The 21375-nt window shown below is 40.6% G+C and overlaps 1 protein-coding gene and 1 pseudogene across 3 annotated transcripts in view; both read left to right on the top strand.

Annotated features, from left to right (window-relative positions):
* The first annotated feature begins 1041 nt into the window (after window positions 1–1041).
* LOC125364327 lies at window positions 1042–1131 on the top strand (annotated as a pseudogene).
* Window positions 1132–5923: 4792 nt separating this feature from the next.
* The window catches only part of Dym (dymeclin), a 276321-nt gene continuing 260869 nt past the window's right edge, over window positions 5924–21375 (top strand). Inside the window, exons 1-2 of one of the 3 annotated variants that reach the window (XM_048363481.1) lie at window positions 8338–8618; window positions 8813–9104. The gene's annotated coding sequence lies outside the window, so the exon portion shown is untranslated. Of the gene's footprint in view, window positions 6208–8337; window positions 8619–8812; window positions 9105–21375 lie in introns of those variants that run through there. The other 2 variants (XM_048363482.1, XM_048363480.1) reach the window with 2 other exon arrangements.

Genomic DNA, 21375 nt, shown 5'->3' with positions numbered 1-21375 from the left:
GGGGCTTGGACTCAGGGCCTGAGCACTGTCCCTGGCTTCTTTTTGCTCAAGGCTAGCGCTCTGCCACTTGAGCCACAGCACCACTCTGGCCGTTTTCTGTATATGTGGTGCTGGGGAATTGAACCCAGGGCCTCATGTATACGAGGCAAGCACTCTTGCCACTAGGCCATATCCCCAGCCCTGTCCCTGGCTTCTTTTTGCTCAAGCCACAGCTCCACTTCCGGCTTTTTTTGTTTATGTGCTGCTGAGGAATTGAACCCAGGGCTTCATGCATGCTAGGCAAGTACTCTACCCCTAAGCCACATTCCCAGCCTCCTAAGCTGTTTTGTTCAAAGCTAGTGTTCTACCACTTGAGCCACAGCTCCACTTCTGGCTTTTGGTGATTAATTGGAGATAACAGTCTCAAATTTTCCTGCCCTGGCTGGCTTCAAACCACTATCCTCAGATCCTGAGTAGATAGGATTACAGACTTGAGCCACTGCTATCCAGTGAGCTGGAAAAACTAACGCCTTGTGTTTGCTCACAAAGAGAAGACCTAAGGAAGAGGTATCACTTTCCTCCCAGGGGGCTAATGACTTGTTCCATTCCCAAAGCTGGATAGTGACAGCTTCTTAAAAGAAGACCTGAAGGGCGCAGTGAAGGTTCTTTGATGGGAGCAAGAGAGGAATGCGTTTAGACCTAGAGTTGGAAAGTCCTAAGTTTACATGGAAGATGTTAAGTCTCAAAATTTTAAGTGAAAGAATTTGGAAGGTAAGGCTAGAGCTATTGAAATGTGATGGCCAGTGTGTGGAGTATTCAAAACCTAGAGTGCTCACTTCAGCAGCACATACATTAAAATTGGGCTGAAGGCTGGGAATATGGCCTAGTGGCAAAGAGTGCTTGCCTGGTTTACATGTAGCCCTGGGTTCGATTCCCCAGCACCACATACATAGAAAATGGCCAGAAGTGGCGCCGTGGCTCAAGTGGCAGAGTGCTAGCCTTGAGCAAAAAGAAGCCAGGGACAGTGCTCAGGCCCTGAGTTCAAGGCCCAGGACTGGCAAATAAATAAATAAAATTGGGCTGATACAGAGAAGATTAGCATGGCGCCTGCTGAAGGATAACATGCAAATTCATGAAGCGTTCCATTAAAAAAAAAAAAAAAAACTGTTGAATACTCCAAAGGTGGGCATGAGGGGCTAGTTGAGACCTCAAAGTATATTTAACCTATTCCATTTCATTAAGTCCTCCCCCCACCAAAAAAATAAAAAAAGATTAAAAGCAGTAGTCCCTACTGCTAGAACAGGGTAGGAAAGGAGTCTCTTGCAGAGCTGCTGTGTACAGTGTACTAAGTATTCACTGCCTAATTTTAGAAGGCCTCATTCACTAAGAACTAGGTCTGTACATGACATCCTTCTGAATTGTCAGTTCAAGTGACTGTCAAGTCCCAGTTTGTATGATACAGCTGGGTTTTCTGCTTAGGTTTCACTGGGTTGAGATTAAGATTCTGATGAGGTCTGCAGTTTTCATCTGAGTCTTGTTCCACGCTCAACACTTGTCACAGACCTCCCTTGGAGAAGAGAAATTCTAGTTTATGGCTTGCTTTGGGGAAGGAATTATAAACCCCAAACAGTTGATGAAAAAATAAGTTATCTTTCTACCAATTATCTGCCCCCCGCCCCCCACACACAGTTGAGAACCCGCTATGGATCTTAATCCCATGACTTCCACCTATTAATACTCTATGCTTTACTGGAGGGTGTGGGCTGGGAATGTGACTTAGTGGTAGAGTGTTTGTTTGCCTAGCATGCGTAAAGCCCTGGGTTCAGTTCCTTGATACAACAGAAAAAGCTGGAAGTGGGGCTGTGGTTCAAGTGGTAGTATGGTGAGCAAAAAGAAGCTCAGGGACACTGCCTAGGCTCTGAGTTCAAGCTCCAGGACTGGCCAAAAAACAAAACAAAAACCCAGAGAGTATAACCTTGAAATACAAAGAGCCACTCAAGCACAGTCACTTTTTACCCCAAACTGGATGACAGAATTTTTTGATAGGGCATGGGTAAGGAGAAAGTCAAATAGATCATCTCACAGAAAAAGGCAAGATGATAAGTCTATATGGAAATACATACTTCAAGTGCCAGTGGCTAGTGCCTATAATCCTAGCTACTCAGGAACTGAGATCTAAGGAGAGAGGTTTAGAGCCAGCCTGGCAGAAAAGTTCATGAGATTCTTATCTCCTATTAACCAGAAAAAAGCTGGAACTGGAGTAGAATGTCATCCTTGAGTGAGGTCCCGCCTTGAAGCCCCAGCACTAACACAAAAAGCAAAAATCCTACCTCTGTCTACTGACTAGCTGGGGTTAGAGGCATGCAACACTGTGCCTGATTCTCCATGCCATTTTAATTCTAACATGTATATTAAAGAGAAGCTTCTACGCTTTGTAAACCTCTTAGCACTTCTTAAAAAAAAAACAAAACCACAAAACTATGTTCTAGGTCTTTAGTAGGAGGGGAGTAGCAGTGTGCTTTTGGGGTTTATTGCCACGTGTAGGAGGCAACATTCCTGTATTGAGATGGCCTCATCTAAGTACACAGTCCTGAACAACTTTTGCTTCCTTCTCTTCAGGACCTCTAGGGGCTGGGGATTTAGCTCATAGGATGAGTGCCTGCCTGACGAGTGCAAGGCCCCAAGTTCGGTCCTCAGCTCTGGGGAAAAAAAAAAATCAGGACCTTTCTTGTCCCTGTGTTCTATAAGTTGTTCTCAATGCTTCTCTTCCAGGAGACTTTAAGCTACAGGAAGCTGGTACCTGCCGTGTCTGTTAGAAGTTGGGGAGCTCCTTAGAGGGAAAATATCTTTATGCCACTCCTTCCCACCAGAACCTTAGGGCAGACATTGGCTAAATACTTTGGAACTATCAGGGGGAAAAATGTAACAAGTAGAAATTGCTAAATTACTTGAACCTCATTTCCTGACCCTTTAGTGGCTCTTAGAAGGGCAGTTCCATGACCTTTTCAAATGGCAATGTGACCTGGTGACTCAGGAGAACTGGGAAGTTAGGGCCACTGCTGTTGTGTGCTCTGTCCTCTAGACAGTGTTACCTTACCACCATTCTCCACAAAATGATAGGATAGCACAGACCAAGTAAGAAGTCCTGTATGCTGCTACTATTGGTTTCTGGGAGATTCACTTTTCCTGATGAAACCAATAGTCTCATTATTGTGTAATTACCTCCTTCTATAAGGCATGATCTAGTGTAAGTGAAAATGTTTACCTGCCTTGATTCAAGGGTACCAATAAATAAACCTGATCACTTTCGGTTAATTTCTTCAGATCTTCCCTAACTTCTGGCTTTTTGCTGGTTAGACTTTCCAGATTAGGCTAGCTTTGAACTGCAGTCCTTAGCTCTCAGCCTCCTGAATAATTAGGATTATAAGCATGAATCATTAGTGCCTACCTTGGGTTCTTTTGCTTTTTTTTTTTTTGCTTTTTGTTTTTGTCAGTCATGGGGCTTGAACTCAGGGCATGGGTGCTGCTTCTGAGCTCTTTTGCTCAAGGCTAGCACTCTACCACTTTGACACATAGCTCCACTTCAGCTTTCTGGTGGTTAGTTGGAGATGAGAGTCTCATGGACTTTACTGCCCTTCTTAGCTTTGAACTGCAATCCTCAGATCTCAGTCTCCTAAGTAGCTAGGATTACAGGCATGAGCCACCAGCGCCTGGCACCCACCTTGTTTTATGGTTTCTTCCTAAGTAACATGAATAATTGTGTAGTCCCAGACAGGAAGTGTATTAGGAAGATAAGCAAACATTTGGAAGTTTTCTTTCTTTAAAAAAAAATTATTTATGCCTGACCTGGGGCTTGGACTCCAGACCTAGATGCTGTCACAGAGATTTTGTGCTTAAGGCTAGCACTCTTCCACTTTGAGCCACAGCTACATTTCTGGTGTTTTGGTAATTAATTGGAAATAAAGAGTTTCACAGACTTTCCTGCCTGGGCTGGCTCCAAACAGTGACTCTTAAATCTCAGCCTCCTGCATGGCTAGAATTACAGGCCTGAGCCACTGGTTCCCAGCTTGGAAGTTTTCTTTTTTAATTATACTTAAATTTTTTTGAATGTGTTTTTTGTTGATGTTATAATACATAGCTGGAATATAGTGGCTTATCACAGCACATAATTATTATACTTGTGTAGTCTGCTGAAGTCTGTTATGGACTCATTGGACTAAAATCATGGTACTGGCAAGGCTGTATATGCCTCTAGAGAGTAATGTGATTTTTCCTCCACATTTCTAGAGGACACTATTCATGTTCCTAGTCTCTTACCATCTTCCATCTTACTAATATATTCTCTAGCTTCCTTTAATATTAATGTCTTAGGAAACAAAAGCATATTTGTTAAAATTAGGAAATGAGTATTGGTGCAATGCTCCATTTAGATTTCCTCAGTTCTCTACCATGGCCTCTCTATGATTTTTCAGCTAGAATATTCTATCATTTCAGACATGCCTCCATCATATTATCTTTGTTGATTCCAGGATCCAATCCAAAGTACCTCATTGCAATTTGTGGAAAGGTTTCATGACACTGTATTTCTGCCATACCTAAATACTGAAGTCATCAAGTTTATTAAATTTATCAATATACTTCTACAGTATTATAGAAAGGTGGTAATCAAGAATAATACTTTTTTACTTTAGCTATAATCCCAACTCAGGCTTCCTATATTGCTACAAATATTTCTCATTCTATCTGGATTATATGTATGCTTAGCAATATTATGAAACTTGCCAAAGAACAGTGGCAAAATAGTCTTAATTTTAAGCTGGTCAGTATGATTTGGCTCTAATGTATCCCCCATAGGTCCATAAGTTAAAGATTTATCCCTTAGTCTGGTGGACTTTTGGGAGGTTGTGGAAACTTTAAAAAGTGAGGCATAGTGAAGGAAGTCGGGGATTTCATTGTGATATTTCCACATAGGTATAAAATGTATTCAAATCAATCTCACCCATTCAGTTACTCTCCCTTCTCCTTCCTTTCTGTCTCAAAACAATTCCAATAAGTTCCATTATTCTATTTTCATACATGAAAATAATCTACTCCTATTACATTTATCCTCACTTACCTTCCTTGGAAGCCCACTTCTTTTTAGTTAGGTTCCCAGGTGACTTGCGTTTTCGTATGTTTTCTAATTCTTCAAGTTCAGTGACTTTACTGGCACTGGATATTGGAATTGAGTATTTACCAATCTGCATGGTACTTTAACAGAGAACATCGGCACATTATTGACGATATGATGGGAATAATAGTGATAGCTGTTTCATAGTGTTATTTGGGGAATAACACTGCATTATAACACTGCATAGGAAGTAGAAAACAACCTGTAATAGGAACGATTATCAATACTATACGGTCAGCAATCATCTACAGAGGAAACTGACTACAGAGATAAAGTATTGCTCAAAGATGTCAATCTGCTAACTTCAGCTCATTTGACTCCCACTCAATACTTTGGGCTAGAAATTTAGCTCAGTTGGTAGAGCCAGGTGCACAGCATGCGCAAAACCCTGGCTTACATCCAAAGCACTGAAAACAAACAGAAACCTTTAGCTGATTCTCCTTTCTGTAAGACCTGTCTCTATTATATTGCTGGCAGGTCTAATCCTTCCAGCTGCCTCCATTAATACTTATTTTCCTGTTCTCAGTTCTTCAGAGACACGTGAGGAGTTGCTTGGCTCTGAGATGGTTATTCAGCTGGAAGTAACAGGGGTTTTAATAAAGTTAAGGCACTCTAGTATCTGAGAGGAAGGAGGTTTTGCAGCTTCTGACTTTGCCACGTGGCTTGGAGGTTGCCAGGAGACAAGGAGGGTGGACACCGCCTAGCGACGCCCCATAGACTACATTTCCCAGAAGGCCCGGCGCGCGGCGCGCCACGGGACCGCCCACTGGCGCGCGCCCAGCCGTTCGGTCTCTAGCCGCGTTCACGGCCGCTTCCCTCTTCTCTCCCCTCCTCCCGGCCTCCGCACCTACGCTGGCCGTGACTGGAGCCCAGCCAGAGCCCAGTCACAGCCGGAGCCGGAGCCGGAGTCGCTGAGACGTGGAAACATGGAGGCCTGAGCCGGCGTTCGCCACCCGGACTGCAAGCGCGACCGCGCTTCTCTGACGCTCCGCACCCCCACCCGTCCTCTGTCCGCCGTCCGTGGGGCTGGACGCGGAGCTCCCCGCAGGCTGACACAGGTGGGCTCGGCGTCCCCGTCCCGCCCCGCCCCCGCCCCTGGACGGCGCGCCCGGAGGTGCGGGGGCCAGGCCGGGACCCCCTCCTCCGAGGGGACCACCCTTGGGGCTGCGTGGGCTGCCGCGCGGGCCCCGTCTTCTCCCCCCCGCCCCATCTCCCAGCGGGCTGTGACGAAGGGGCGTGTTAGACCACCGAGGACGGCGCCGGGTTCGAGTCTGGGCTTGGGATTTGCGGGATACCGAAGGGGCGAGTCGATGTTTCTGGAGATGGGGCGATGTTAGTTTGACAAATGGGCGTGTGATGATGGGCTGGGTGAGCAATAGTGTTTTGTGTGTTTGAAGACACGTTTTTATTGAGATATAATTCACATACCATAAAATCCACACTAAAATACAACTTAAGTACAACTCCGTGGTTAAAAAATTTTTTTTTAATATGTTCACATGCTTGTGCGTCCTCACCACTAGTTCCAGAATATATTCATGCCTCCAAAGGAGGCGCCTACCCCTTAGTCACTTCCCAAGCCCTCTCCCCCAGCTTCTGCAACTGTCATTCTATCTTCTGTCTCCATGGATTGACTGTTTCAAGTGAAGGGTAAAAGGTGGGTGTTTGTGAACTGGAGGTAATAGTGTGATTTGAAGATAGTGCGTGATGAAACGGATCCAAGGACCCAAAAAGGGGAAAGAGATATTTAAGGGGGAAGGTTGTCCTTCAAAGGCAGGACCTGGGAAAGATTACGGGGGGGAGGGGGGGAGCGGCGAGGGGGAGGGGGGCAGATTGAGTGGATGCTTGAAGGTCCTGGGGAAAGGGGATGAAGATGTCCTGTGGAGAGAAGATCCTGGCCTGGATAGTAAATGGAGATAGAGGGGCTGGAGAGGAAGAATCTTAAGTGTTTGGGTTGATGAGGAGAGGGCTCAAGGAACTGGAGATGTAAGGCGAGAAAAGGTCAAGAAGTGGGATAATGACAAGTGCTGAAGATGAAGTTTATTAATACATGCACTTCTAGAATGATCTTTTTTTGTTTTTTAAATCTTAGATATCCTCTTGGCAAGTCAGGTAGACTGGCAAATACGAATATTCCATTCTTTTAGAGATTTAAAGTCTTCCTTAAGCTCATAAAGTTAGTAAATAGGGTAGAATGAGTTGAGATTAAAGAATAATTGACAAAACAATCAGTTGCACATGGATTAAGTGTCAGAGAAATGAGATAAGACAGTGTTAATAGGAAGGACATTCTAGTCTGGGAATATAGTATAGTGGTAAAACAATTTCTAGCATATCTCAAGGCCTTGGGTTCCACACCCAAGTACTACAAGGAAGAGGATTCAGCTTTTGAGTCTGTTGTTATTACAGGTGTATATTAGGAGTCTTCTGTTTTAGTAGGTCAAGGTCTTTTTTTTATTTTTGTGCCTTTCAAATATAGAAAGGTTCAAGCAGGGTATGAATATAGCTCAGTAGTAGAGCACTTACTTGCCTTGCATATATGGAGGCCTGGGTTTGATTAAAAGCACTGCATAAAAACCAACTAGTAAAATACCATTACCTAGTTGCAAGAGTGATGAACTCATGCAAATTTAGTTTCGTCTTTATCCATTCTGATCTCCTAGTCCCAAGTATTTTAAAGCAAATCACTGGCTTACAAATATAATTAGTTCAGTATATATCTGCTGAAGATTAAGCAATTGTCACACTTATCAAAATGAATTGTAAGCTCTTAATATCAGTATCTAGGGCTTTCGATAATATTTATTGGTTACAGGGCAAACACTTTTTATACTTGACTCTGAAATTATAGTTTACTGGTTTCTTGATTTTTGCAGTAGATCCTGGCCTGACTGTTACATTCTTGTGTGTGTGTGTGTGTGTGATTAATATGTCTCATTCTATGCATTAAACTTTAAAGAATTATCACCTTGGATGGCTTTTTAATGAATGAAGTTTTGTGAGGGCAGGAGATATACCCTACAATATACACATATCATGGATTGTTAGAAGTCATTTAGTGTCATTGGAAGATATTGCCTAAAAAAAAAAAAAGTAAAAGAAAAACCTTAAGTGCCACTGACTCAGAGCTGTAATCCTAACTACTTAAGAGACTAAGATCTGAAGATCTTAACCCAGGCAGGAAAGTCTGGGAGACCCTTATCTCTGATTGATCAGCAGAAAAGCTGGAGTGGAGATGTAGCACAAGAGATAAGAATGCCTGCCATTTCTTAATGAAAAAGCCAAGCAAGAGAGCTAGAGGCCTTGAGTTTAGTCATCATTATTGGCATGTGTGCGCACCCCCCCCCCACATACACAAAGAAGAAAGAAAAATAAAACAAGCCAATCAGCCAGTTATTTAATACTTGTGCCTTAGTTTTATGACTGCTGTAACACATTACCACAAATTTAGAAACTTAAAACAACACAAGTGTATTATTATTTTTTCTAATTTTTATTATCAAACTTATGTACAGAGAGGTTACAATTTCATATGTTAGGCATTAGATACATTTCTTGTACTGTTTGTTACCTTGTCCCTCATACCCTCCTCCCTCTTCCCCCTTTCCCTTTCTTCCCATGAGGTGTTCAGTTCACTTACACCAAACAGTTTTTCAAGTCAAGTGTATTATTTTACACATCTTCAGGTTAGAAGTCTAAAAGTATTTCAGTGGGCTAAAACTAGTGTATCAGCAAGGCTGTATTCTTTTCTGGAAGTTTGTAGGGGAGAATCCATTTTCTTGCCTATAGAGGCTACCACTTTCCTTGGCTTGTGGCTCCTCTTCTCAGTTTTCAAGGTCATCAGTGATGCTTCTCTCTGATCATTGTTCTGTTGTCATTTCTCTGGCCACAGTTAGGGAAAGGTTCTGCTTTTAAGGATCCATGTGATTGGATGAAGCGTTCTTAAACAACCCAGGTAATCTCCCTCTCTAAAAAAGGTCCTTGGTTTAATCATACCGGCCCCTTTTGCAGGTAACAGTCATGGGTTCCACAGACTAAGATGTGGACAGTTTTGGATGTTGTTGTACTACAGACAATATTTTGCTGAGGCTTACAATGTAGGTGATTTTCTTTGCTACTACAAATGTAACATGAGTGCAGTGTTTCACTTAGGATTGTAGTTAATTGCATGATTGGAGCTAGAGAGGACTGTTAAGGTGTGTTTATGGTTTTATTTTTGTTTTGGCAAGTCCTAGGGTTTGAACTGAGGGCCTGGGCACTGTCCCTGAGCTTCTTTTGCTTTTGCTCAAGGCTAGCATTCTACTACTTGAGCCGCACTGCCACTTCTGGATTTTTCTGTTTCTGGTACTGAGGAATCAAACCCAGGCCTTCTTATATGCTAGGTAAGCACTCTACCACTAAGCCACATTCTCAGCCCTGTTGAGTTTTTTAATGACTGAACAAATTATGGCAAGTACCTGTAACAATAGTAAGTTGGTAAAGTGAGACCTCTCAAAGTATAAAAGCAATATAATATCATGTAAAGGTGTTCTGTTTTTCATTTTGGTTTCTTTCATATTCATGTGTTTAAATACTGTATACTTGTAGTTCATATTGTATACTTGCAAATTGTATGAATAATGCTAAACTGACACTGGGGCAGTGACAGTGGCCATTTGCAGGTGAGAGGATAGAAACTCGTGTCCTGGTGGGAGAGAGGCACACTTAATTCAGCAGGAAAAGAAGTGTCTGAAAGCAAGGGAGAGGACATTTTCAGGCAGAATGAACTGCTGAGAGATTTGGACTTGACATACCTTCTCAAGTTCTCTGTTGGTGACTCAGCTGGAAGTGGTTGAGAAGTGTGGGCCTTCAGCAGAATGACAAGAGAGCTGTTCTTTTCTTTCTCCTTACTGGAACAGGAGACATGACTAGTCTTAGAGGAGGAAAAGATTGTGGAAGTCCTGTAGTTTGGTACCTGCCTTCTACTTAGCTGTGGAAAAGATTCTTGGCTGTCTCTGGATGGAAGATTTTGGCTCTTTCATGTGGCATGCTTCAGTGCATCTTTTATCATGAAGCATGATGGAATTATTGAATATATATTATTACCTTTAAACTTTTCCCTAGTTTTTTAAAAATTCAATTTTAAAATTTTGGTTTATTTTACTTTTCAGAGTTTAGTGCTCTGAACTTAATGCTATGTTTGTAGATCTTTTATCCTCCAATTACTTATTTCTAGACAAAATAATGTAGCTAGATTGGGAATAACTTTTATATATAGGTCTTATTTATTAAAAATTGTTTTCTGTTTCATTAAGGAAGGAAGTTTGTTTAGTGCTTTTTCATATTTTCTCTTTTCTAAATCACATCCTTTAAAAAATTATATACTGGGGTTGGGGATATGTCCTAGTGTCAAGAGTGCTTGCCTCATATACATGAAGCCCTAGGTTCAATTCCTCAGCACCACATATATAGAAAACGGCCAGAAGTGGCGCTGTGGCTCAAGTGGCAGAGTGCTAGCCTTGAGCAAAAAGAAGCCAGGGACAGTACTCAGGCCCTGAGTCCAAGCCCCAGGACTGGCCCCCCCCCCCCCAAAAAAAAAATAAATAAATACAAATTATATACTAAAATGGAGAAATTGTCTTAAAATCTTTTGTCATATGATTGATATCTTTTTAGATCAAGTCTGTCATTGAATATTTTTTTGTTGACCATAGGGCCAACTCAAGGCCTGGGTGCTGTACCTGAGCTCTTCTGCTCAAGTCTAGTGCTCTACCATTTTGAGCCACAGCTCCACTTTCAGTTTTCTGGTGGTTAATAGGGGTTAAAAGTCTCACAGACTTTCCTGCCTGGGCTGGCTTTGAACTGTGATCCTCAGATCTCAGCCTCCTTAGTAGCTAGGATTACAGGCAGGAGCCACTGGCACCTGAGTAACAATTCCTTCAGAATATTTCATACAATCCTCCGTTTTCTTAGAGTACTTTCATAGCCTGTATAAGTAAGGATTAGGTTTGGTCATATGTAACAGAGATCTGAAAAATAGTAGCTTGAACATGTGAAGGAAGTTCAGAAGTGACAGTAGGGGGTTGGTCTGACAGCTCCACTCTTTTTTTTTAATTTGTTTATTAATTGAACACAAATTTTTTTACAAGGTGTTGTGCAAAAAGGGTACAGTTACATAGTAGGGCAGTGTGTACATTTCTTGTGATATTTACGTCCTGTTTTTCTATCCCTTCTCTAGGTCAGGTAGACATATATACAATATACAATGTATCAAGAACATATACAGTATTCACAGACTTGGTCTCTACTGTCTCTCCGTCTCCCTTTGTTAACAGTCATATATCAGGGAGATCATGCCCCTTTGTTTTCTGTGTTCTAGGCTTGTCTCGCTCAACATTATTTGTTCGAGTTCTGACCATTTCCCTGCGAATAACAATACTTCACCATTCCTAATCACTATGTAGTATTCCATTGTGTATAAGTACCATATTTTTTTGATCCATTCGTCTGTGGAGGGCCATCTGGGTTGTTTCCATATTTTGGCTATTGCGAATTGTGCCGCGATAAACATGGAAGTACAAATGTCTTTTTGATATCTTGGGGTTTGCTGTTTAGGATAGATGCCTAGGAGTGGTATGGCTGGGTCATAGGGTAGGTCTATATTGAGCTTTTTGAGAAACCTCCATACTGTTCTCCAAAGTGGTTGTACTAATTTGCACTCCCACCAACAATGGAGAAGGGTTCCTCTTTCCCCACACCCCCTCCAGCATTTGTTGTTTCCTGAGTTCAGAGTATAGGCCATTCTAACTGGGGTGAGGTGGTATCTCAGGGTTGTTTTTATTTGCATTTCCTTTACTACCAGGGATGTTGAGCTGACAGCTCCACTCTTATCAGAGACTCATCTCTTTAGTTTCTTCTTACTCTGTCATCCCTTGTGCATGGATGGGCCTTGATCTCTATATCTGAGTTGGCTGCTGGAATTCTAGCTCCATCTTCTAAGGAGAAGGAGGAAGGAAGGTCAAAAGAAGTGTTGTTTAGTCATTAGGAGAGTTTAGCCATTAGATTACTAGGCAGGTATGTGTCACAGTGTCTGGCCTTACAATTTCTTCTTGTTGATTTTTTGGTATCTCTTCTCCAGTTAACATTTGTGTACTGCTAGAAAATAGTACTACAAAAAGATAAGATTATACAGCTGGGAATGTGGCATAGTGGTAGAGTGCTTGCCTAGCATGCATGAAGCTGTGGGTTCGATTCCTCCGCATCAAATTAACAGAAAAAACTGGAAGTGGTGCTGTGGCTCAAGTGGTAGAGTGCTAGTCTTGGTTCATGATGTATAGTGCAAACCAAGCTTCAAAATTATGATTTTGCATCCTAACTGCCTGGGTTTAAAACTGGTTTGCCACTTTCTATCTCTGTAATTCGTGGAAAAATTGTTAATATTTCTTTGCTTCAGTTTATTTCTGTGGGCTAAGAATTGGTAGATATTTTACATAAAGGACTATAAGTATTTTTGATTGTATTAAGAATTAAGAATGATATATTTGTACTTTTATAAGAACAGAGGAGGGCTGGGGATATAGCCTAGTGGCAAGAGTGCCTGCCTCGGATACACGAGGCCCTAGGTTCGATTCCCCAGCACCACATATACAGAAAACGGCCAGAAGCGGCGCTGTGGCTCAAGTGGCAGAGTGCTAGCCTTGAGCGGGAAGAAGCCAGGGACAGTGCTCAGGCCCTGAGTCCAAGGCCCACAACTGGCCAAAAAAAAAAAAAAAAGAACAGAGGAAAAATTTCCACAAATTTTTATTAATGACCTTCAAAATGCAATGTTAATAATGATTAATAATGTTTTATAATAAAAGATTGCTCATGGGAAGAATGAATTTTTTTGATAGAGGAAGGAATAAGATTTTGCTTTTGGGGCTTAAAGTTACTATTTCTATAGTAAAAATTGGTCTTAAATATTCATGTGTTAATTCTGATTTATGAGATTATGTATTTCATCTATAAAAGAATCTTCTTACTCAATACTGCCAGGTACTCTCAGTCAATCAGCATATGTTCTTTTTTTTTTTTTTCCAAACCTGGGCCTTGAACTCAGGGCCTGAGCACTGTCCTTGGCTTCTTTTTGCTCAAGGCTAGGACTCTACCCTAGCACTCTACCACTTGAGCCACAGCACCACTTCTGGCCTTTTTGTGTATATGTGGTGCTGGGGAATCGAACCCAGGGCTTCATGTATATGAGGCAAGCACTCTTGCCACTAGGTCATATTCCTAGCCCAGCATATGTTCTTTTTTTTTCTTTTTCATTGTTCAAACAGAAATGTGCTTTTTATTTGACTTTTACTGTAATCTGTTCATCACCTTTATAATAACAATAAAAATGCATGAAAAGATAAATAAAAATAACAAAACAACAACTAAAATATCACAAAGGAACCTCATGGCTAATTAGTATCTCCCAAAGTGGCCTTTAATGATTTCATCATATTCTATAAATATTAGTCATATGTCTATGATCTACTTTGATTGTTTCCTTGAGTAATGGTGCCAGCTCTTTTGAAGGGCACTGTAAAATGCAAACAGTTCACCACATAGAAGTCCATTATAATACTATTTTCTAAACCTTAGATTATATGATTCTATCTTGGTCAATGATTTTTTTTTCTCTCTTTCCCTGCATATGTTCTTAATAGGATATACTCATTGTTTAGAAGGCATTTGCAGAATTTTAGATTCTTTACTTTGATATTTACCTTGTAGCACATTATTATACTTCAGACTAATACTAATCAATTCTATGAGGGTTAAGTGGAAACTCCTCATAACATTTCCAAAATGTGGAAAGTTCTTTTGTAATTATATTCAGGTTGGAAAAATGTATCTGGAACTGTAGTTTGATTTTAGATAGTGTATCTGATTGTGTATCTGTGTGGGAATGGAAATCTCTTATTTAACAAAATTTTTTTTTCTGGTCCTGGAGCTTGAACTCTGAACCCCAGGCACTGTCCCTAAGTTTCTTTTGCTCAAAGTTAGTGCTCTCCTACCTGAATCACAGTGCCACTTCCAGCTTTTTTGAGTAGTTTATTGGAGATAAGAGTCTCATGGACTTCCTGCCCGGGCTAGCTTCAAACCATGTCCCTCAGATCTCAGCCTCCTGAGTAGCTAGGACTGCAGTGAGCCACTGGTGCCCATATTATTTTAATTTTTGGCTGTATAGGAAGTGTATAAAAAGCTTGACATTACATAAGCAATGCATTTGTCCTTGAAATGAATTTTCCTTGGGCCTGAGCACTGTCCCTGGCTTCTTCCCCCCCCCCCCTTATTTATTGTCACAGTGATGTACAGAGAGGTTACAGTTTCATATGTTAGGCATTGGATACATTTCTTGTACTGTTTGTCCCTGGCTTCTTTTTGCTCAAGGCTAGCACTCTACCTCTTAAGCCACTGTGCCACTTCTGGCTTTTTCTGTGTATGTGGTGCTGAGGAATGGAACTGAGAGCTTCATGCGTACTAGGCAAGCACTCTACCACTAGGCCACATTCCCAGCCCCTTAGTGTATCTTGTACCATAGATCTTGAATTTTTTCAAGGTTTGCAAATTTGTTTAGCTAAATCATTTTTGCTTCAGACACATATTGGCCACTATTGTTTGCTATACATTTTAGCAGATTCTACTTCAGATTGTGCCGAGTTCGTATTTTCTTTAAACAAATAAGGACAGTCGCAATTCTAAGAAAGTAAGCTCAGATTTGGGGGGGTCGGAAAGTGCCACAGTTGGAGCCAGGACAACAAATAAAGAGCGAATTAGGATGAATATGGATTATTTTCAAGTATGAAAATAGAATATTGAAACTAAGAGAAGTGAAATTGGGGAGAGAAATAGAGTAGATAAGGTTGATAGAGATACATTGTATACATGTGTGTTTATATACATACACACATATATATCATGTACATACACATACACATTACTTGAATAACTGTTTTCATTGTGATTCACTTGTTAAAGATGTTAAAGATTTTTATTGATCTAGTTCCAGTGGTGCATACTTGTAATCCCAGTTACTATAGAAATGAAGATGGGAGGATCATAGTTTGAGATTAGTTTGGGCCAAAACTTGAGACCCTATCTAAAAATAAACTAAGCCTGGTACCTATAGTTTATGCCTGTAATTCTTAGTACTAGGAGTCTGAGATCTGAGGATCATGGTTTGAAGCCAACTTGGACAGGAAAGTCCAGGAAACTCTCATCTCCAGTTAGGCAGCAAAAAGCTAGAAGTGGAGCTATGGCTCAAGTGGTAGAGCTCTAGAGGTGAGCAGTAAAGCTAAAGCATCCAGGTTCTGAGTTTTAGTACTAGTACTGGCACACACAGAAGAATAAGTAAATAAAATAAAACAGAAAGGGTGGGTGTGTGGCTCAAGTAGCAGAATCACTCGGAGGCCCTGAGTTCAAACTGTACTACCAGTTCAAAAATGAAAGATGCATGTTTTCTCTGGACACATTGCTTTGGAGGCTGTAATCTAATGCCATTAACTAACCATTGAGGATTGCTTTTGGTGAAGAAATGAGCCATTTGGAGATTTGCTTTGAATGCAGCCACATTTCATGGTTTCATTTCTGGGAAGGCATTCTGTTGTGGTGAAATAACCTTGTTTCACATGATCTAGCTTTCCTGAGCTTTGCTTTCATGGGTTGTGAATAAGTGCTATGTGGGAAGGCAGGTTGAGATGTTTGAATGGATGCTAACTCTGGTAATGCTACCTGTATTGTATTCTTCTGGGTAGGTTTGGTTCTTTTACCAAATAAACAAAATGCTTTGACATCTAACTGGATTTTAAAAAATGTACTCCATTGTAACTTAAAAATATGACTTCAGAGTTTGCTACTTTGTTTTCAATGATATTTACTGGGCACAAAAAAGTCATAGTATAGCAATATGCATGTCCTGAAAGTCTGTTGAGGTATAGCTGTGTACTGGATATCTGTGGTGTGCTGAGTAGTTCCTCATCTCTGCTGTTCTATCAGAAAACATACAGACGAAATGCAAGCAAAGGAGCCTGGCTAAATTCTAGGAAGCCTTTATTTATGGATATTGGAATTTTCATTTTAATGTAATTTCCACATGCCATAAAGTAGTCATTTGATTTTTATATAGTATTTAAAGATGTGAAAATCATTTTTGAGGCAGCTGGATGGATTTGGCCCTTCAATCATAATTTGCCAATACCTCATCTAGGTAGAGAGAGTAGCAGTACCACATCATCAGCTGTGATGAAGAGTGAAATGAGGTAGGATGTGTAAGGCACTTAGAGTAGTGCCTACGGGACACAGTAGGTGCTCTATACATGTTTCCTGATACAACTGTTAGTGTTTTTACTATTGTTTCTGTGACAGTATTAATGTTTTTTCTTACAGTGATGTTTTCTGTGATTGCTTCCTTTGGTGTTTTTTGGCTCCATCATGTTGGAGGCTTTCAGCACAATTCTAATCCTTTTGACTCTCTGATATAAGATTGAGACACCTCCAATTGATTGGAAGCTTTAATGTGGCAGACAGTTTTTTAAGGTATATTTTGGTGGAAGAATCCCAAAGGTCCCCGAGTCCTGGGGTGTCCGTTCAGTTTCTTTTGAGAATAAGCCTCCAACCTCCCAACCTTGAGGCTGGGAAGCCTACTGTGTAACTGTGTAGCAAACCATCTTCATCTTCATACTTCTGTTTTCATCCTCTACCTCATTACCCTCTCCAACTTGGCACTCAAGTCCCAAGTCTTCAGGTCAGCCTTCTTTAGAAAGCATTTGGCTACTTCTGAGGAGAAGGACGTATCTCTGAACCTTGCCCATTTCCCTGATGTCTTTCTACGGCTCTGTAGTCTTCCCAGGATTCCACGGGGTGAATCGGCTCACTTCTTGTAAAGTGTCCTCTTTAACAGGCACCTAACCTTGGGGCATCTTCAGCTCTCCTGGTTTGGTTATACTCTTCTCTTCTGTCACCTTTCCTGTCTTTTCCACCTTGCCTAAACTGAGGGCTTATGTCTTTTTATTTTCAATGCTCTCATTTCACTGGAGTGAATAACAAACTATATTTAATATAGCACTTGGAATGGAACATAGTTGTCTTTCAGAGAATGTTTCATCACTTGGCAACTCATGGTGCCTGTGGCATTTAACATGTCCTTTGGCTAATGTCCATTGCTCTTTTCTCTTGTGTCCTGTTTCAAACATGAAGTTTCTCCTTCAAGTCTCTCATACAAATGAGGCGTATGTATTTTTCTTTCAGGAGGCTAATAAATACTTTGGGTTATGATTTGTGCATTTTCATCTAAAGATGATGAGACAAAGTGTACTAGTTGTCATGGATGTATTTTCAAGGTGTTAGGACAGAACTTGGTTATTATAAATTTTCAGATCTACTAATACTTTAAGGTACAGGAGTCAGGAGATAGAAGAAATTATAATTTTAAGTTTATATTAGATATTTCACAAGTTACATACAACATATTAAGCATATTCTTTCTAGGTTTAGAGTATTGTTTTGGCCATGATGGTAAAATTGACTTTGGGAAATAACATATGAAACATCATATAAGAGTTAGACAGTGAAAAAGGTGTATTCAAAAGGTAGTTAAGGGACTGGGAATGTAGCTTAGCGGTAGAGTGCTTGCCTAGCATGCATGAAGCCCTGGGTTCGATTCCTTAGCACCACATGAACAGTAAAAGACAGAAAGGCACTGTGGCTGAAGACGTAGAGTGCTAGCCTTGAGCAAAAAGCCAGGGACAGTGCTCAAGCCCTGAGTCCCAACCCCAGGACTGGCAAAAAAAAAAAAAAAAAAGTAAATTCTGAATGAGGCTGGGAATGTGGCTTAGTGGAAGAGTGCTTGCCTAGCAGGCATGAAGCCCTAGATTAAATTCCTCTGTACCACATAAACAGAAAAAGCCAGAAGTAGCACTATGGCTTAAGTGGTAGAGTGCTAGCCTTGAGCACAGAGAGGCTCAGGAACAATGCCCAGGCCCTGAGTTCAAGCCCCAGGACTGGCAAAAGTAAAGTAAAAAAGGAAGAAATTCTGAATGTTATGAATGCTCTAGGATTATAGAATAAAAAGAGGTCCCACCACAAGGAGATTAGTAGAATTTAAGGTGTGTAGAACAGGTGTGATATTTAAGAACAAATGTGAATGACAGGAACAGAGAGCTGTGGGAGAGCTTACTAGGCAGCTTGCTCTAAGTTTGTTATGGCCCTTATTGCTGATAGAAGCTTCTAGATCACTGTGAATGTTTTGCATTGTTTTTTGAGATAGAGTTTTAGCATGTAGCCTAGGCTGGTCATGGACTCGCCATTCTACTCCCTCAGCCTAGGGTTACAGGTTTACATTACTGTTAGTAATTACAAAGGACTTAAAATAGTTTCTAAAATAAAAAGTCAATAAAGAAACATAAATGAATGAAATAAAAGTGCTATTGCACATACAGTTCCTTCTGCCTTAAATTATTCTGTATTTCCATAGCTTTTTATACATTAACAATTCCATTGTGGTGCTTATGTTTTAGTAATTTATTGATTTATTGTCTTTTCCATTAGATTTGAGTTCATTGATGACAGAGGCCTGGTTTCATTCATTCTTATGTTTTTAGTAGCCATCCTCACTCTTAGTTAGCATTTAATGTCTATGTGTATTATTTATCTGTGGAATGAATGCTTGTTTATATGAGTGAGATAACATGAATCAAGAATGCTGAATTTTGATAGAAGTGACCTATTTTGAGAGATAGGTAATAAATTCTATTTTAAGATTTAATTTGATAGCAGTGAGGCAGGATAGATAGATGAAATGACAAGGAAATTAATAAATATTAAAAGGGCTAGCCTCCGCCACTAGTACCAGGAAATAATAACTGAAGAACAGAGCAGCAAGCTCTCAATCTCTTTTTAGATGTGAAGTTACAAAAAGAGGGAGACATAAAGGATCCATCTGCATCTACCTTCTCCTTTCAGATATTAAGAAGAAAAAGGTAAAGAGAAAATCAGAAAGCATGTCTCCCAAAGGGAAGTCCCAACACTCACCTCTTGTGTGTTTTTGGGTAGGACTAGATCATATGTTCATGTTGTAGAATCATAGGACTCTTTTTTTTTTTTTTTTTTTGCCAGTGCTGGAGCTTGGACTCTGGGCCTGAGCACTGTCTCTGGCTTCTTTTTGCTCAGGGCTAGCACTCTGCCACTTGAGCCACAGTGCCACTTCTGGCCATTTTCCATATACGTGGTGCTGGGGAATTGAACCCAAGGCTTCATGTATGGGAGGCAAGCACTCTTGCCACTAGGCCATATTCCCAGCCCCATGTTTTAGAATCATAAACAGCACCAAGTTTGGCCACTGTCTAATGATCAGAGGTGGTGGGATGCCATGACCATATGTATTTCCCCCAGGTCAGAAAGTGCAGATATAATCTGCAGATAAACTGCAGATAAGAACCATCATTTTGAGTCTGTACTCCTATTTCCTGCATAGGGAATGGGAAATGTTTTTCCTGTATCCTGCTACACAACAAATTATAGAAAAAACAGAAGTGGTGCTGTGGCTCAAGAGGTAGAGTGCTAGCCTTGAGCAAAAAGAAGCCAGGGACAGCGCTCAGACTCTCAGTTCAAGTCCCAGGACTGGCAAAAAACAAAACAAAACAAAAATCCAGATTTAGAAAACACTCATTTCATATTTTTAACCTTAAACAGTAACGTGTTTATTGTTTTTAAAAAAATTGAGACGAATGCTGGTGGCTCATGCAATCCTAGCTATTCAGGAGGCTGAGATCTGAGGATTGTAGCTCAAAGCCAGCCTGGGCAGGAAAATCTATGAGACTCTCCAGTTAACCACCAGAAAACTGGAAATGGAACTGTGGCTCAAAGTAGTAGAGCACTAGTCTTGAGCAAAAGAGCTTAGCGCCTAGGCCCTAAGTTCAAGCCCTACAACTGACAAAAAATTAAAAAAAGAAATTAAGTAGTATACAAGGACAGAAAGTGAAAATCTCCCTTCTATCTCTGGGCCCATTAAAAAAGATACACACACACACACACACACATACATATACACATGTATGTACTGGGGTTTAAACTCAGGGCTTCACTCTTGCTCAGCCATTGCCCTACCCCCTGAGCCATTGTTACCTGTTCTACTTTTTACAGTTATTTAGAGATGGAGTCTAGTGGAGTTTTTCTGCTCAGGTTGATCTCAAATTTTGATCTTCCAATCTCAGACTATAGTAGTTAGGATTACAGGTATGAGTGGCTTGATATGACTTGTTTGTGTTTCTTTTTTTTTTTTTCTTGCCAGTCCTGGGGATTGAACTCAGGGCCTGAGCACTGTTCCTGGCTTCTTTTTATTTAAGGCTAGCACTCTACCACTTGAGCCACAGCACCACTTCTAGCTTTTTCTGTTTATGTGGTATTGAGGGATCAGACCCAGGGCCTCATGCATGCTAGGCAGGCACTCTATCACTAAGCCACATTCCCAGCTCTTGTTTATGTTTCTTATAATATCCATATGTATCCTGTATGTTATTTAAAGTAATGGAATCCTACTTCTGTTTAACCTGTATTGAGTCTTTGTTTTTACTTGTTATTTTGAGTATTTTTTTGTTTTGTTTTTTGACAGTCCTGGGGCTTGGACTTAGGGCCTGAGCACTATCCCTGGCTTCTTTTTGCTCAAGGCTAGCACTCTACCACTTGAGCCACAGCACCACTTTCGGCTTTTTCTAAATATATGGTGCTGATGAATCAAACCCAGGGCTTCATGTATACGAGGTGAGCACTTTACCACTAGGCCATATTCCCAGCCCCTATTTTGAGTATTTTTATATATTCACATAAGATCTACCTCATTCTTTTCCATACATGCATATCTCACAATATAATTCCCAGATTATCATTTATATTGTATATTGTTATTGTAAGAAAGAGAACATTTCTTTTTTGTAAATACAATTTTATTGTTATTAATGTGTTGTACAAAGGGGTTACTAGTTTATAAGTCAGGTCACAACTTTTCTTTTGGACAAGGTCACCCATCCCTTCACTTGAAAGTTATCATTTCAAGGCCATTTTTACACAATGTGAATTTTAGGAGAGTAGTGAATAGTTGACCAGGAAAATTGGTTTGGGGAGGGAATGATTAAATTAAATTTGCCTATATTAGGATTGAGTTCTTTACCATATTGTATTAAAACTAGGTACTTTGAAATGTTTACTGCTACAAACATCAGCAA

The sequence above is a fragment of the Perognathus longimembris genome, chromosome 15 (genome assembly GCF_023159225.1).
Source record: "Perognathus longimembris pacificus isolate PPM17 chromosome 15, ASM2315922v1, whole genome shotgun sequence".
Classification (NCBI taxonomy): Eukaryota; Metazoa; Chordata; class Mammalia; order Rodentia; family Heteromyidae; genus Perognathus; species Perognathus longimembris.
The sequence above is the reverse complement of the archived record's forward strand: the minus strand, read 5'-3'. Positions and strand labels throughout refer to the sequence as shown.